This window comes from Perna viridis, chromosome 3 (genome assembly GCF_037379345.1).
Source record: "Perna viridis isolate PV_CMFRI_1.1 ecotype Kerala chromosome 3, ASM3737934v1, whole genome shotgun sequence".
Taxonomy (NCBI): Eukaryota; Metazoa; Mollusca; class Bivalvia; order Mytilida; family Mytilidae; genus Perna; species Perna viridis.
Genome location: NC_142447.1, coordinates 39,642,793 through 39,655,526, shown reverse-complemented (window position 1 = coordinate 39,655,526; position 12,734 = coordinate 39,642,793).

Here is a 12,734-nt window from a genome sequence, read left to right as displayed (position 1 = left end):
TAAAATTTTTGTGCGTTTCCCCGAGAAAGAGCAACTTTCGAGAATACAGATTTTATAAGCTCCCTTTATTTTCGAGAATACAGATCTTATAGGCTCCCTTTGGCAAATTGGTAAATTTATGTCTTTTGTTGTCTTAAGACTGAAAAGCAGAAAACAAAAAATGCGTCCAACATTTCGGTGTTTTGTTGTATGTGTGGGTGCATTTGAGCGCTTCAAATAGTTCAGCAAAAAAAATTAATTATAGTTTAGATAATTTTATTTATTAATAGGTTTTTAGGTGAAGTTTATCAAACCCTAAATATTTTTTTTTATTTATTTTTAATGGATGAGTAACTCAAAAATCAAAATAATAACTATTTATTGCCGTTGAGTTTGTTTTATCAAGGCATCGAAATAATGTTTGTGACTTTGTTTTATAATGTTTATATCCGTATAATTGAGTTGTATCTAAATCCAAAAGAAACCACAAGAAATGTGCCTCCGTAACTTCATGAATGACATGGAGACAAAAACATAGTAATAAAATATTCCTTTTCAACTTGAAATGACTTTTTATTTCATTTGGTATACTTAGTATCAGACCCATTGTGCTTTTACGGCAAATAGGTTCTCTTTGTTAAACACTCTTGAAAATATTAATTTCCATCCAATTCCAATAGAAAACATACAATAACATCTCTAGTTATATCTTTGATGTAACGGCAAACATGACTTAATGAAACTCTACTTTGAACATTGTTGGAAAACCATTGCCTTTTCCCTATTATCCACTTTAATTATTTCAAAAACGGGCGAGTTTAGTTCATATCATCACAAATGGATAGCTCTAAATAACGTCATTACGGAGGGTTACGCAAAGGTCATGGTGTTCTTAATGGTTTGTTTAAATGATGCTTTAATTATTTGAAGTATTATTGGAGTTTGCAGACTCTATTTGCAAATGAAACTAATCTGGCATTGAGGTATAACTTAATAAAAAGAGAAAAAATACAACATGGAATTGGTTGCGTTACTAATGAGGTTTAGGTTTAAATGGAGAAAGACATTTCCTTTAACAAACGAAAGACGGGTTTCGTCCTTTTTTAATTTATGGCATGAGAAAATTACAAAACAAAAATCGCCAAGAAGTACGTCAGCATATGGAATAAACGTTGTTAAATATTTTTTCACATATAAACGTTTTTCTTTAGGGTAAGATAATATTTTTTAAAAAGCCATGGGTTGACTTGATTTTAGCAAGGAAGAAGATTTGTTCCGTTTATCCTGTTGAAAATATGATTATATGAGGTAAATCTATTTTGGTCGACTACTGAATCAAACAAACTGATACAAAATCAGCTTAGGACAGTACACGTTGCTACTTAAGATTCCACTTTTCAGTTTTTAGATTCATTAATTATTTTCATTTTTTACTATAATTTCTTAAGAATTACATGTAGTTGAAAAAATGTGAAATTATTTTTTTGATCCTTAATTAACTCAACCCACTTTTATCAATGCTACGGAGAACGATATTTAATACAAGTGGAGTAAATGGGGGAAAATTACACGCTTCCACCAATAATAGGTGGAAGAACAAATTTTGAATTAAATTAATTAAACCCAGAAACTAACTTTAAAGAATATATTTTTATATGTATATTTTGTTGTCCAATATTTCATAGCATTCAATGAACTGTGTCATACCATAACAATGATATCAAATAATTGAATAAATAATATGAAGTCAAAAGATTTTAATAAAAAAGTTCGTTTGTTGGTAAATAATGCTGCAGATGCAAAAGTCCATATAAAACCCATTATTGTAATCTATGCTACGATCTTTTATATTTAATAAATTTGTTACAAATTAACTAATATCAACGTGTTGCAGTCAATATTCATATTTTGAATAAATAGATTAATCCCAATTGCGTGACAATTCTATATAAATTTGATTCATTTTGCACCTGCAATTGAAAGCCTACAAATTTGTCTGATTGCTCAATGTCCACACAGCTATACCCATAAGACCTTTTTCTATTCAATTCTGATTTTTATTTAACATTTGCTGTGGTTCTGCTCCTTTATTTCCGCGTGATGCTCACAGTAACAATAAGTCATAACCGAATGATGTTTTTCATAATAACAATAATATAAACTTTTATCAGTGGAGTATGAAAGCCATATTCCAATTCACTTTTAATAATTCCAGAGTACCTTTTAGGACAACAGGGAATCGCACTCAAAGTAGGAGAAGTACTTCATATCAACCTTGTTGTGGGTCGGTGTCATGATTGGGCCATATTAACACGATTGGGTTGTCTGTTCCGCATTGTCGTTTTGGCCCAGGAGAACATGGTTCAAAGCAACTGTGTACTAATATTGGTAAAGTTGAAAACCTTTGATGGTTGGAATCACGACACATCAAATGGAACATTTTAGTGCTTTGGTGTGTCAGACTAATCAAATTTACATACCCATCCTGTCATATAAATGTCATGGGACGGGATTTATTATTTTACATCTACATCCGAAATCATTTTCGCAAATAAAATAAGATCATGACACATCAATTTATCAAATATAACCGAAGATAAATTGTTGTTTTGAATTAAGGATATGTTAATGACACAGAGAATCCAGACAGCCGGATAGGACATTGCATAGACTCTGCAGAAAATATGTACAAAGGTCCGTCTGACGAACTTTGCTCCAACAGAGAAAGGATTAAACTTAGAGAATACCGTTTGAATTTAAATCAGGATCAAAGATGGCGTTGCATTAGGGGGTAATCAAATGTTTGATCCGAGTAATACTTTGTCTTGTATGATATGTCTCCATATTCAACCAACTTTGTTTTATTTTACTGCATGTCATGCAATTTGACAAAAGAAAATCAATATTTTATAATCCAAGAGATTTTACACATTTGGAACTCCTCTAATAGTTTATTTCGAATTCTCACAGGTAGCAAAACATGTCCTGCTTTGAAAGAATTAGAATAATTAACTTTCTCCCTATATTTTATTATTCGTTTAATGTTGAACAATTAGAAAAAGAATAGTCATCACACTTTATTTAATACTTAATTATTATCAACTCCCTCACACAATACATGACTATGACTTTATTTTTGTAGTTTCGGATTAAACATCACCCTTTATACATTGAAGTAAGTAAATTCTATGGTAGAGATCTTTAAAGTTAATTGTTTTCTTACAATTACGGAATCTGATGGTTTAGATGAGGCATCAGAACTTCCCAGTTAGATATTTTAATATGTTCTGTTGCAGTGTACATGTACATTGTTACTAACTTACAACGCTTAAACGCATTTATCACGAGTGGTTCTAACCAATATTTAAAAAAAAAATGTTCAAATTAAAGTTTTAACTTCTCATACAAATATTTTTTTAAACTATACTTTTATTTTTGAATAATGAGGCGTTATAAACCAATGTAAAAGACCGTGAAATTAATATAGAATTCATTTCAGTTTTAAATAAGTGTAATTTTTTTAATTTTAAATATTTTTGAAAATATCGCTTCAATTTCTAGTAATTGAAGACATGTTAACATACTCTTGAAGCCACGACATGGGTAGTTCGTGGCTAATTAATTACTGGAACATAAAAAAATTCAATCACATAAAAAGTTCTGACACCAAAGAACATAACTGAGTCAATCTAATAATAAATTTTACTTTATATGGCGATGTTTAGACATGGAATATTCAGAGTCTACCATGTAACGTAATTTGTTAAAATCACGGCCTTAATCTTTGCTGAAAAAAGCAAGCGTCCGTTTGTATTTATTAGCCATTTTATGATAACAAATCAAATATGAGATAGAAGAATATTAACTTGGGGTTATGGTTTACCAATACGTAACGAAGATAGTCATCTAGACAAGGCAAAATGTATGTTTACTGGAAAAGGCTTTCTGATTGGATTTTTAGATATTTGAATGAATAATTAGGGAAAAAAGGCAAATGCAGAGACGTAATTAATTACACATGTCAATCAAAGGAGCAAAAATAATTTTCTAGGGAGTAACTTTTTTCAAACGTAAGTCACAGAGATTAAGCAAACAATTATTTCAGCAAGTTCTTAGATTAAGTTCTTACACTAGTTAAACCACCCAACGTCTTTTCTAAATGTATGCATGATCTTAACACAAAGAGAATCTTCTATAAAAAAAAAAAGAAAAGACGATGTTAAGATGCACGTTCGGATAATTGTTTTCATGCCGATTCATATGAATTGTTCCGTAGTTCCATCAAAATCATATATTGAAATATATACACAACATGAGTATGATCTGGTTTGATACTTAGTAGATATATGTAGAATCTTATCCAATCATGCTTTGGAAACAAACACAGATAACGTGTACTCGTGAAACTTTTCATGAACAACTATAAGTGCGGCTATTAGTTAATAAAATACTATACTCAAATCGTAGTAAAATAACATGAGTTATGCCGATATGTGTCTTTTGTGTGTACTTGAAATTTTCAAAGTATTTGAAAGTCTGCAGTGATTTATTTCACTATTGTGTTTAAAGGTTTTCTTTTTGTTGCAAAATCACAAAAATGAATTGTTCTAAAGAACATTGCTTCATAAAAAGTACAGTTGTAAATTATAAAAAGCGAAGAATTTTTCGTCATAATTTTGTTGAATTTTTTATTCATTTTTTTAAATATTTTCAGTCATGATTTTGTTGAATTGTATCCCCACATAGAAAGTAATTACCGTAATGTTTTCGGTATGGCACTAAGTCTTGCCTTACTATAACAAATGAAGCACTTTCATAAAATTGTGACTGTGTATTTCAATATATATATATTTTTTTTAATTTAAGGTTTAAGACATGTTGTTAGTCATTACAAGTGTTGAAAAACAGCATTTTTTCTCGCACTCAAAACGATCACTATATTAAATGATATTTTAAAATTAAATAAAATAATTTGAAAGTTCGCTTTGGTGCTATAATTATTTTTCTATGGTGCAATTTATATGTTGTAAAAAGTTAATTTTTTAGTCATTTCAATTTTGAAAAAAAAAACATTTAACACTGACATATCATGAAGGATATAGATATGTCTGTTGCGTGTAGACACTGTTTTAATAAGGGTTAATTTCTATAGGACTCTCGTGTGCATTTCTGTTGCGTAAGCGTGTCAATTCAACAATGGTTTACTGATCTCCTATTAAGGGTCCTTATTTGTTTAATAACCTTACACAGGTTGAAGAGTAATAAACCTTATTTACTATAATTTATAACCTCCAAGTATGTTCCTTTGTATTTTGACATTTCAATTAATGTATAAACGTTGCCACAATTAAATGTTTTTACATCTGATATTTATATGTACTGACATATGATAAGAGGAACACAACTAAACAAAGAATTAAAATATATATTGTTTCACAATTTTCCGACATGTCATCTGTTTGAAACTTTTTGAAGTAAAAACTTCGGTATGAAGCATGCATGCTGATCTTTTATTTAATTTTTTATACGTTTATTAGTTTATTATTACCTAAACATCGGTTATAAAGAGGCTGTGCCTATCAACTGTAGTACTACCAAATATAAAATACTGCAGTCAAAACTGGTTTGTACTACAAAATATTATAGTATAGTATTTAATTGTCTATTTGCCAATTTCTATTAACTGACCGGAATATATATCTAATTTGTATACTTTAAATGTTGTGTAAAGATATTATCATCAGCTGAGTGAATTTTTATTTGGCAATGTCATATTTTGGAGAAATAAAACATACTACGTCTAGTTTTTTAGTCGCATTTATATCTACATGTTTTATTTTTGTCCAAACTGTTGCTTAGGCAATTTCCTTAAATGAAATGTCACCCTAAGAATTTTGTGTATTGTCACTATTATTACCAAGATCTTCACACCAATTCGAACATTGCAGAATCATCATTGCTCGCCATCTTTTTGTATGGTGTTTGTTGTTTTAGTTGCTTCATATGTTGTACCTTAAGGGTACTCTTACTGAAAAAGGACTAACATTTCATTAATGGTTAGTTATTCATTCGAATATATAACATCGTTCAAAACATTCAGATTTATGTCTTCTTTTTAGCCCGAGTAAAAAGTACATTATATGGAAACTTGCATCGCAAAAGTATTACATTACAAGCAAAACCTTATGTATTCAATTTTAAAACCTTAATTTACAAGTCCTGAAAGTAAACTTTATAATAGTAGTGCATTGGTTTGTATATAAATTAGGATGACTATAAAAAGGCATAAAAGGCTCACATATTTTTTCTTAAATATGGAACCTAAAACTTGCACAAATCTAGTGTTTTGAAGACCAACAACGCTCAAATAATCTTTACAAGAATCTAATTTGACTTTAGTAACTCTTTGACACAAGTTTTTGTCTGAGGTTTTGATGGATAACACTATGTCAATGAGTTCTACCAAAATTGTAGGATTTTACATCTCTAAGTGTCAGTTTACTAAAAAGCATTAGTTCTCTCGGAATATCTTTTGCTTCCATTTGGTCAAACGAGAGTCGACATTTCACCTCAATTTGCTTTGATTATATAGCATTTCAGGTTATAACGTGTTATTAATGTATTCTTTTATCGATTTTGCCATATTTGAACCGCATATCATTCATTTGTAGACAGTAATTTTCTAAAATAATATGTTGATTTTTGTGGTGTGATGTCTCCTTTTGTGAAATTTGTGATTCCTCCGATCAAAATGACAACAAAAAAATGAATTTGTCCAAAACGAAACTAATTAAGTGACATTTAGTCAGAACGAGTCTCTAAAATATCTTGAGCAATTAATTAAAATTTGAAGTTGATTACACTCTTTTCTGAAAGAAATTATAAATGTTTCTGATGAATGTGTTTTAATATACAAAATTTCAATTCAGTAAAACATGTTTATGCAAGTGAAACGACAATTTGTTTTTGAATTAGCATTTTATTATTAATAACTATAACTGATTTTATAACGCTTCTTTTAATGCAACAACTTGCTTTGAAATTAGTTTAATGTAATTAATATGCATTTTGCAACAAATAAAAAATGTAACCGCAATCGCTTTGATAGCGTGTATTATGTAACTGAAGAGAGACTTCACGACCATAAAGGAAATGTAATTTGCATCAGGAATTATTGTAGTGAATAAAAACTGTTTATACTCACTCTGTAGACCATATGAATTTCGAACTTGTAAAACATTGGTCTGAAATAAGTTTTGTTTTACCACGAATCTGCTTGTCAATTTACGCATAAAACAATTATTCAGTCATTTCACTTTTCTCTGTTTTCAAGGTCATGTTAAATCTAAACTTGATTTTACTTTCTCCAACACTGTAAGCTTTAAACTTGCATATCATTTTCTGTTTGCTGTAGAGGAGAAATTCAAGTAGACACATGTTTGGGAAAACTTTGTGTAAATGGTAAAATGTAGATTGGACCAACTCATAAACGTCTGTTACAAAAACAAAAGTAGACAAAATTATGTAAAGAGAAAGGGTTACAACTAATAAGCATGCAGCCCATTTGCCTTTATATTATACACTCGCAATCGAGAACAAAATTCTGAAAATATTTTAAGAACTTCTAAGAAATAAATTCTAAGCAATTGTTTCTAAATATGAAGTTTCATTATTGGACTAATAATTAATAATAACAAAATAAATGATACGGATTAAATCGTTGCGATTTCAACTCAAGCCAAACATAATCTCCCTGCTTGCATTTGTTGCGTTGTGTGTATGATGGTAATTACTTTGTGTTCTTTGTTGTGTATGTCTGTTTTCCATGTCTGGTCTTTGTACCTGGATTGCTTTCTTTTGATTACGGCTATAACCTTGGTTCCGTTGATTACGTTTTCAAAGTTATTCATCTGCTCAGAATTCAGGATATCAAGAAATGCTCACGCCCATTCGTCTCTCCGTTTATCCAACTTATCTGTTTTGGAATATTGAATAAAACAATTTCAAAAACACTAGCTGACCAGTTAATACAAACCCATTGGCTTGTTTTGTATTTCATACTAACGGTTTGGAAAATTTTGATCGATCTTGAATATTGAATCAATTCTTATAAATAAAATTACTAAAATGCTTAATGGTTGTGCTATTCAGACAAAATACATACAACAGTCTTGATTTAAGATTTAGGGAGGTCTATAGGCAAGAGTAAAAAATGCATGAAGCATTGTACCCTCGTTAATAATTCGGTTTTCAACAGGAACATGGCTACACATCAACTCTTGTTGATTTTGTTTTATTTATTAACTTTTGAATCGAATTGAACAGTAGCTTTTTTTTGTTTTTGGTCGGTGTAGTCTCAATTTTGATTTGTATGCAGATTAGTCTTTTTAGCTATTCATTTTTTTAATGAAATATTTTGTAGTGTTACCAATGTATATTAAGCCAAAGTGAAAACCGAGATGACACTTCATTATTTGCCCTCTACAAATCCACTTAACCCCTTCTGTGCGAAAAAATGGTAAAGTTTTAGTGATTTCATTGCTCAAAGTTGTGGTTAAATACACACTAAAATGGGTCAAATAAAAGTTTTTTTTTTCTTAAACTTTTTACCACTTTAACACTTTATAACCCGATTATAACACATCCTGGCTTAATTTTAACGTTTCGATTAATAAAATATTAAATAGAAATTCTTTACTAAATATGAACTAGCTATCCTTTGAAATGCCAGATTGTTGATATTTCCAGTAACATATCACTGTAAATTCCAATTGAGTATGTGTGGATTTAATTTAGCACTGGTTTTTAAATGTATTACCATATTTCGAAAAAAAATTTAGAAAATTTTGTGACGAAAAGAAACTCCTTCATTGTTTCGAGTGCTATTTGCTTTAGGGAAATCGTGAACTGATAATAACCATAACATGATATAAGAGATGTTTGCGTTCCCAATGTTTTCCATTCCATTTGTCTTCGAATGTAAATGAAGAAAACCATGACATCTGTTGTCTTCATTAAAATCGCGAAGAAAAAATCAGCGATAAAATCACGCAAATAATAGAATATTATTGACAATACATCTTCAAAGAAACCAAAGAACCGCAAAAAGTGATTTATTGTCCAGCAACTTGACAAAGATGAAGTAACATTCAATTTTAGTTGCCAAATAGTGATTGTGGATCTGTCCAAACGATCAGAAACGGCGTGAAATGGTTTCATTTCAAATTAGAAGTAATGGACGAGGTACTTTAACAGAATTCAATTAAGTATATTCTTTGTCAAAATGCATAAAAATTGTGAGAAAGGGAAATTGTGTTTAAAGTGACAACTGGAGTCAAAAATAATATTTGACTTTGACAAGAGCACAAAATTTGTCAGATTCCTTTTCATGACTCCATCTATTCGGGATTTTGACAAGGGATTTCAAGTCATTGGGCCCCGCACAGGTCCGGGTGTTAAAAGAATAGGCTTGTAGCAGCGCTTAGCTTGTCGTAAAAGGCGACTGAATAGTGCTCAGAAACCTAGCCGGGGGCTAGGCGCTCTGCCCACAGAGCAACTGGGATGTGTGTCCCAGGTGGTAGAATGGGGGTACTCCTGGCGTGTTACATGCAAGCTGTATTCAGATGATGAACATGAAATAGATGATAAAATGAATATAAAATGATGATGAAATGAAAAAAAGGATGGGACACAAGGACAACAGGGTCGATGAATTTTGATTGCCACTGGAAAAAGGGGGATGGGTAAAGTCGGGCAATTTAGCCTCCTGTGGCGGAGCGCAAAGGTTCCTACTCCTATCGAATTCCACAGCAGGGTTCTTTAACGTGCAAGGAACGTGACATATTTCCCAACACGGTGCACAACTATGGTTTGTGGTCAGGTTTTCCGTATTATAGCCTGACAACCCCAGCATGTAACATGCCAGGGGCCTCCATTCCACCACCTGGGGCACACATCCCAGTTGCTCTGTGGGCAGAGCGCCTAGCCCCCGGCCAGGTTTCTGAGCACTATTTAGTCGCCTTTTACGACAAGCTTAGCGCTGCTGCAGGCCTATTCTTTTAACACCCGGACCTGCACGGGCGAGTTGCTCATGAAATGTCAAGTCCAGGGTAGACAAAAGATGAAAGGCCAACTATGTTACGTTGAACAAAGCAGTTTTCATGGTACTAATGAATACACTGTGACGATCCAATAAGTAAAAATTTGTTTTATGATATAATGAAGATCTATCTTCTACAATCTGTTGATCAGAAGCAGAATATTTCTTAATAAGATCTTGATATCGGAAAAAGAAACTATTTTGAGCAACGTATTGGACATATTTTCTTTATCTTTGGTTAAAATACCTGTCTTTTAGGTATTTATGGCGCACAAAGAAGTCAGAATAGTTGCTACTAGTTTTCAAATGTCTTAAAAACTGAGAAATATAAATACCATATGCAGGGAAAGCTTGCATATTACTGCACAAGAAAGAAAATTTATAATTTTAAAATTCAAGATTATCTCGTTTCTCATATATTTTTGTATACTGAGTTGACAACTGTCGTAAATTTCGAGGTGGAGGTCTAAAAATGACACGGGAGAGCTGTGTCAGTAGTCTCTTTAATTTCTAGTTCTGGTGGATAAAGCGAAAGATATTCTCTACATTTCATCCGTACTTTATTTACTGCTTCCCTGCTGGAGCACATATGGGCAAATATATCATGAAAAATGAAAATCATATAGTTGCTATGCATAAAGTACCATCTTTGGGGGGGTGTTAAAATACACCCTTATTTGTATTTTTGTGCAATCACCTACAAATTACATATTTCAAATAATTCAAGACGGCGAAAAAAAGATTGATTGATTGTTGGGGTTTAACGTCCGAGCAGCAATATTTCAGCTATTTTTATTGTTTACTTCTAATTTTGGTTGCGGTTTTGTGCATTTTGACTCTTGAGAAGCGATAAATAGTTTTAATTTTTATTTTCCGTAAGGTTTCCCCGTCATAAATGCATTTCGTAAAAAATATTGAAGTTGAATATTTTCGCAATTAAAAATTGTTGGTTCATCAAATATAATACTGAACACATTCATACTTACAATTTTACTAGAATGAGTCAACTACTTAAATTTTTTACGGACGAAGAAAACGTTTTCTAAAAGATAACATACCAATAAAATATTACAGCGTCGGTGTATTGTCATTGTCTTAAAAACAGCTTTGTCATAACATGCAAAGTTTATTCTTTTTAATATGCAAATTGATACCCAACTTGTTACCCATAACTGAACCTTCCTTCAAATATTATCAGCACCCGTTGGACATTAAGCACATGTTTGCGATGCATCAAGGTATTTTCATTTTGTAATATAAAGAGTATAAATGAACATTTTTGATTATCTTATTAACAATCAACTGCAACTGAAAGCGCCGGCATAATGAATTAAAAATTAAAGAAATATTATATATTAACATGGTATTGTAATAGCAAATCTCCGCAGAAATCTGTATAAATTATGCGGTTGAAATCAAAAATTGAAAAACATAGTGGTTATTATGAGATATAATGGCTTTTCAATAAATTTCTTCAAAAGGATTTTATTATATCCCTGTTTCATTACAATTTGTTGCAATTTTAATTATTAAAGACAGTTTAGTGCAAATACAGTTTTAATTTGCAAAATAACAAAACCAGCTTTGGTAAAATGGTATAAATTATCCGATGCTCGCTTTACGCTTTGTCGGATGAACCACAATGCTATTGTGCAACTTCCCACAACAACTGTTCAAAAACTGTTTTTCAAACCTTGCAATCACTTAATTAATTTCCTGAAATGATGATTCTAAAAAGGATGTTTAACTGTTCGAGTAATTGATGCAGTGATGTTTGTTGTCATTGAAGCGATCATTATCGTTGAAAGAGCCTTCCGTTTTACCGAGTTTAAACATCAAATGACGTGCGGTGAATTCTGCTGGGTAAATGAAACAAACATGAATTAACTGGATTAAGCTATCAATGAGGTAACTAATGTTGTGCTGTTAGCGATTTTAATCCAGTCGTTCAATTTAGTTTCTGCTTCTATGACAGATTTGCAGCCGAGAAAAGTGTCTTAACTCAAAAACCTACCCTATTAACAGCTACTTATAGTATTTCGTATTTCTCTGTACAATACAGAAAACCATTGTTGGAAACTTTTAATTAAAATTTCATTTAATTTTACTTCGGTATATCGTTTTATGATGTGACAATAGTTGGTAAAACCAGTATTTAACGGTCACTGCTATTCACGTAAGTCGCAATGAAATTCCGATCAATTTTACTATAAATACTTGAATCAAAAAATGCAATTTCTAAATTACTTTTAAAAGAAGTTAAACAGAAGTTTATAGCAACCGCATAAAATATAGTAGTTTATCATGATTTTTCTAATGTCATGTCATTATTCAGACTGTAGTTACTACTGTTGCTAAAGTAGACAGAATTACAAAAAAAAAAATAACTAAATTCAATACACACGATCTAACATATCGCAAAAATATTTTTATTACATATTACATTTTGTCAGTTTCGTTCTGACATCAATTAATAAAACTTGATATACATGTAAATTATTTAGCATGCTCAATTAAAACGGTACAGAGTAGATCTCCATGACAGTGTCATGTGTCGTAACTTTTGACATCACGCATTAATTAACTTGTCTGCATCTATAGTATTAGTGCATCACCCATCAGTATTAGCTTTTAAAACATATATTTATTATATGCA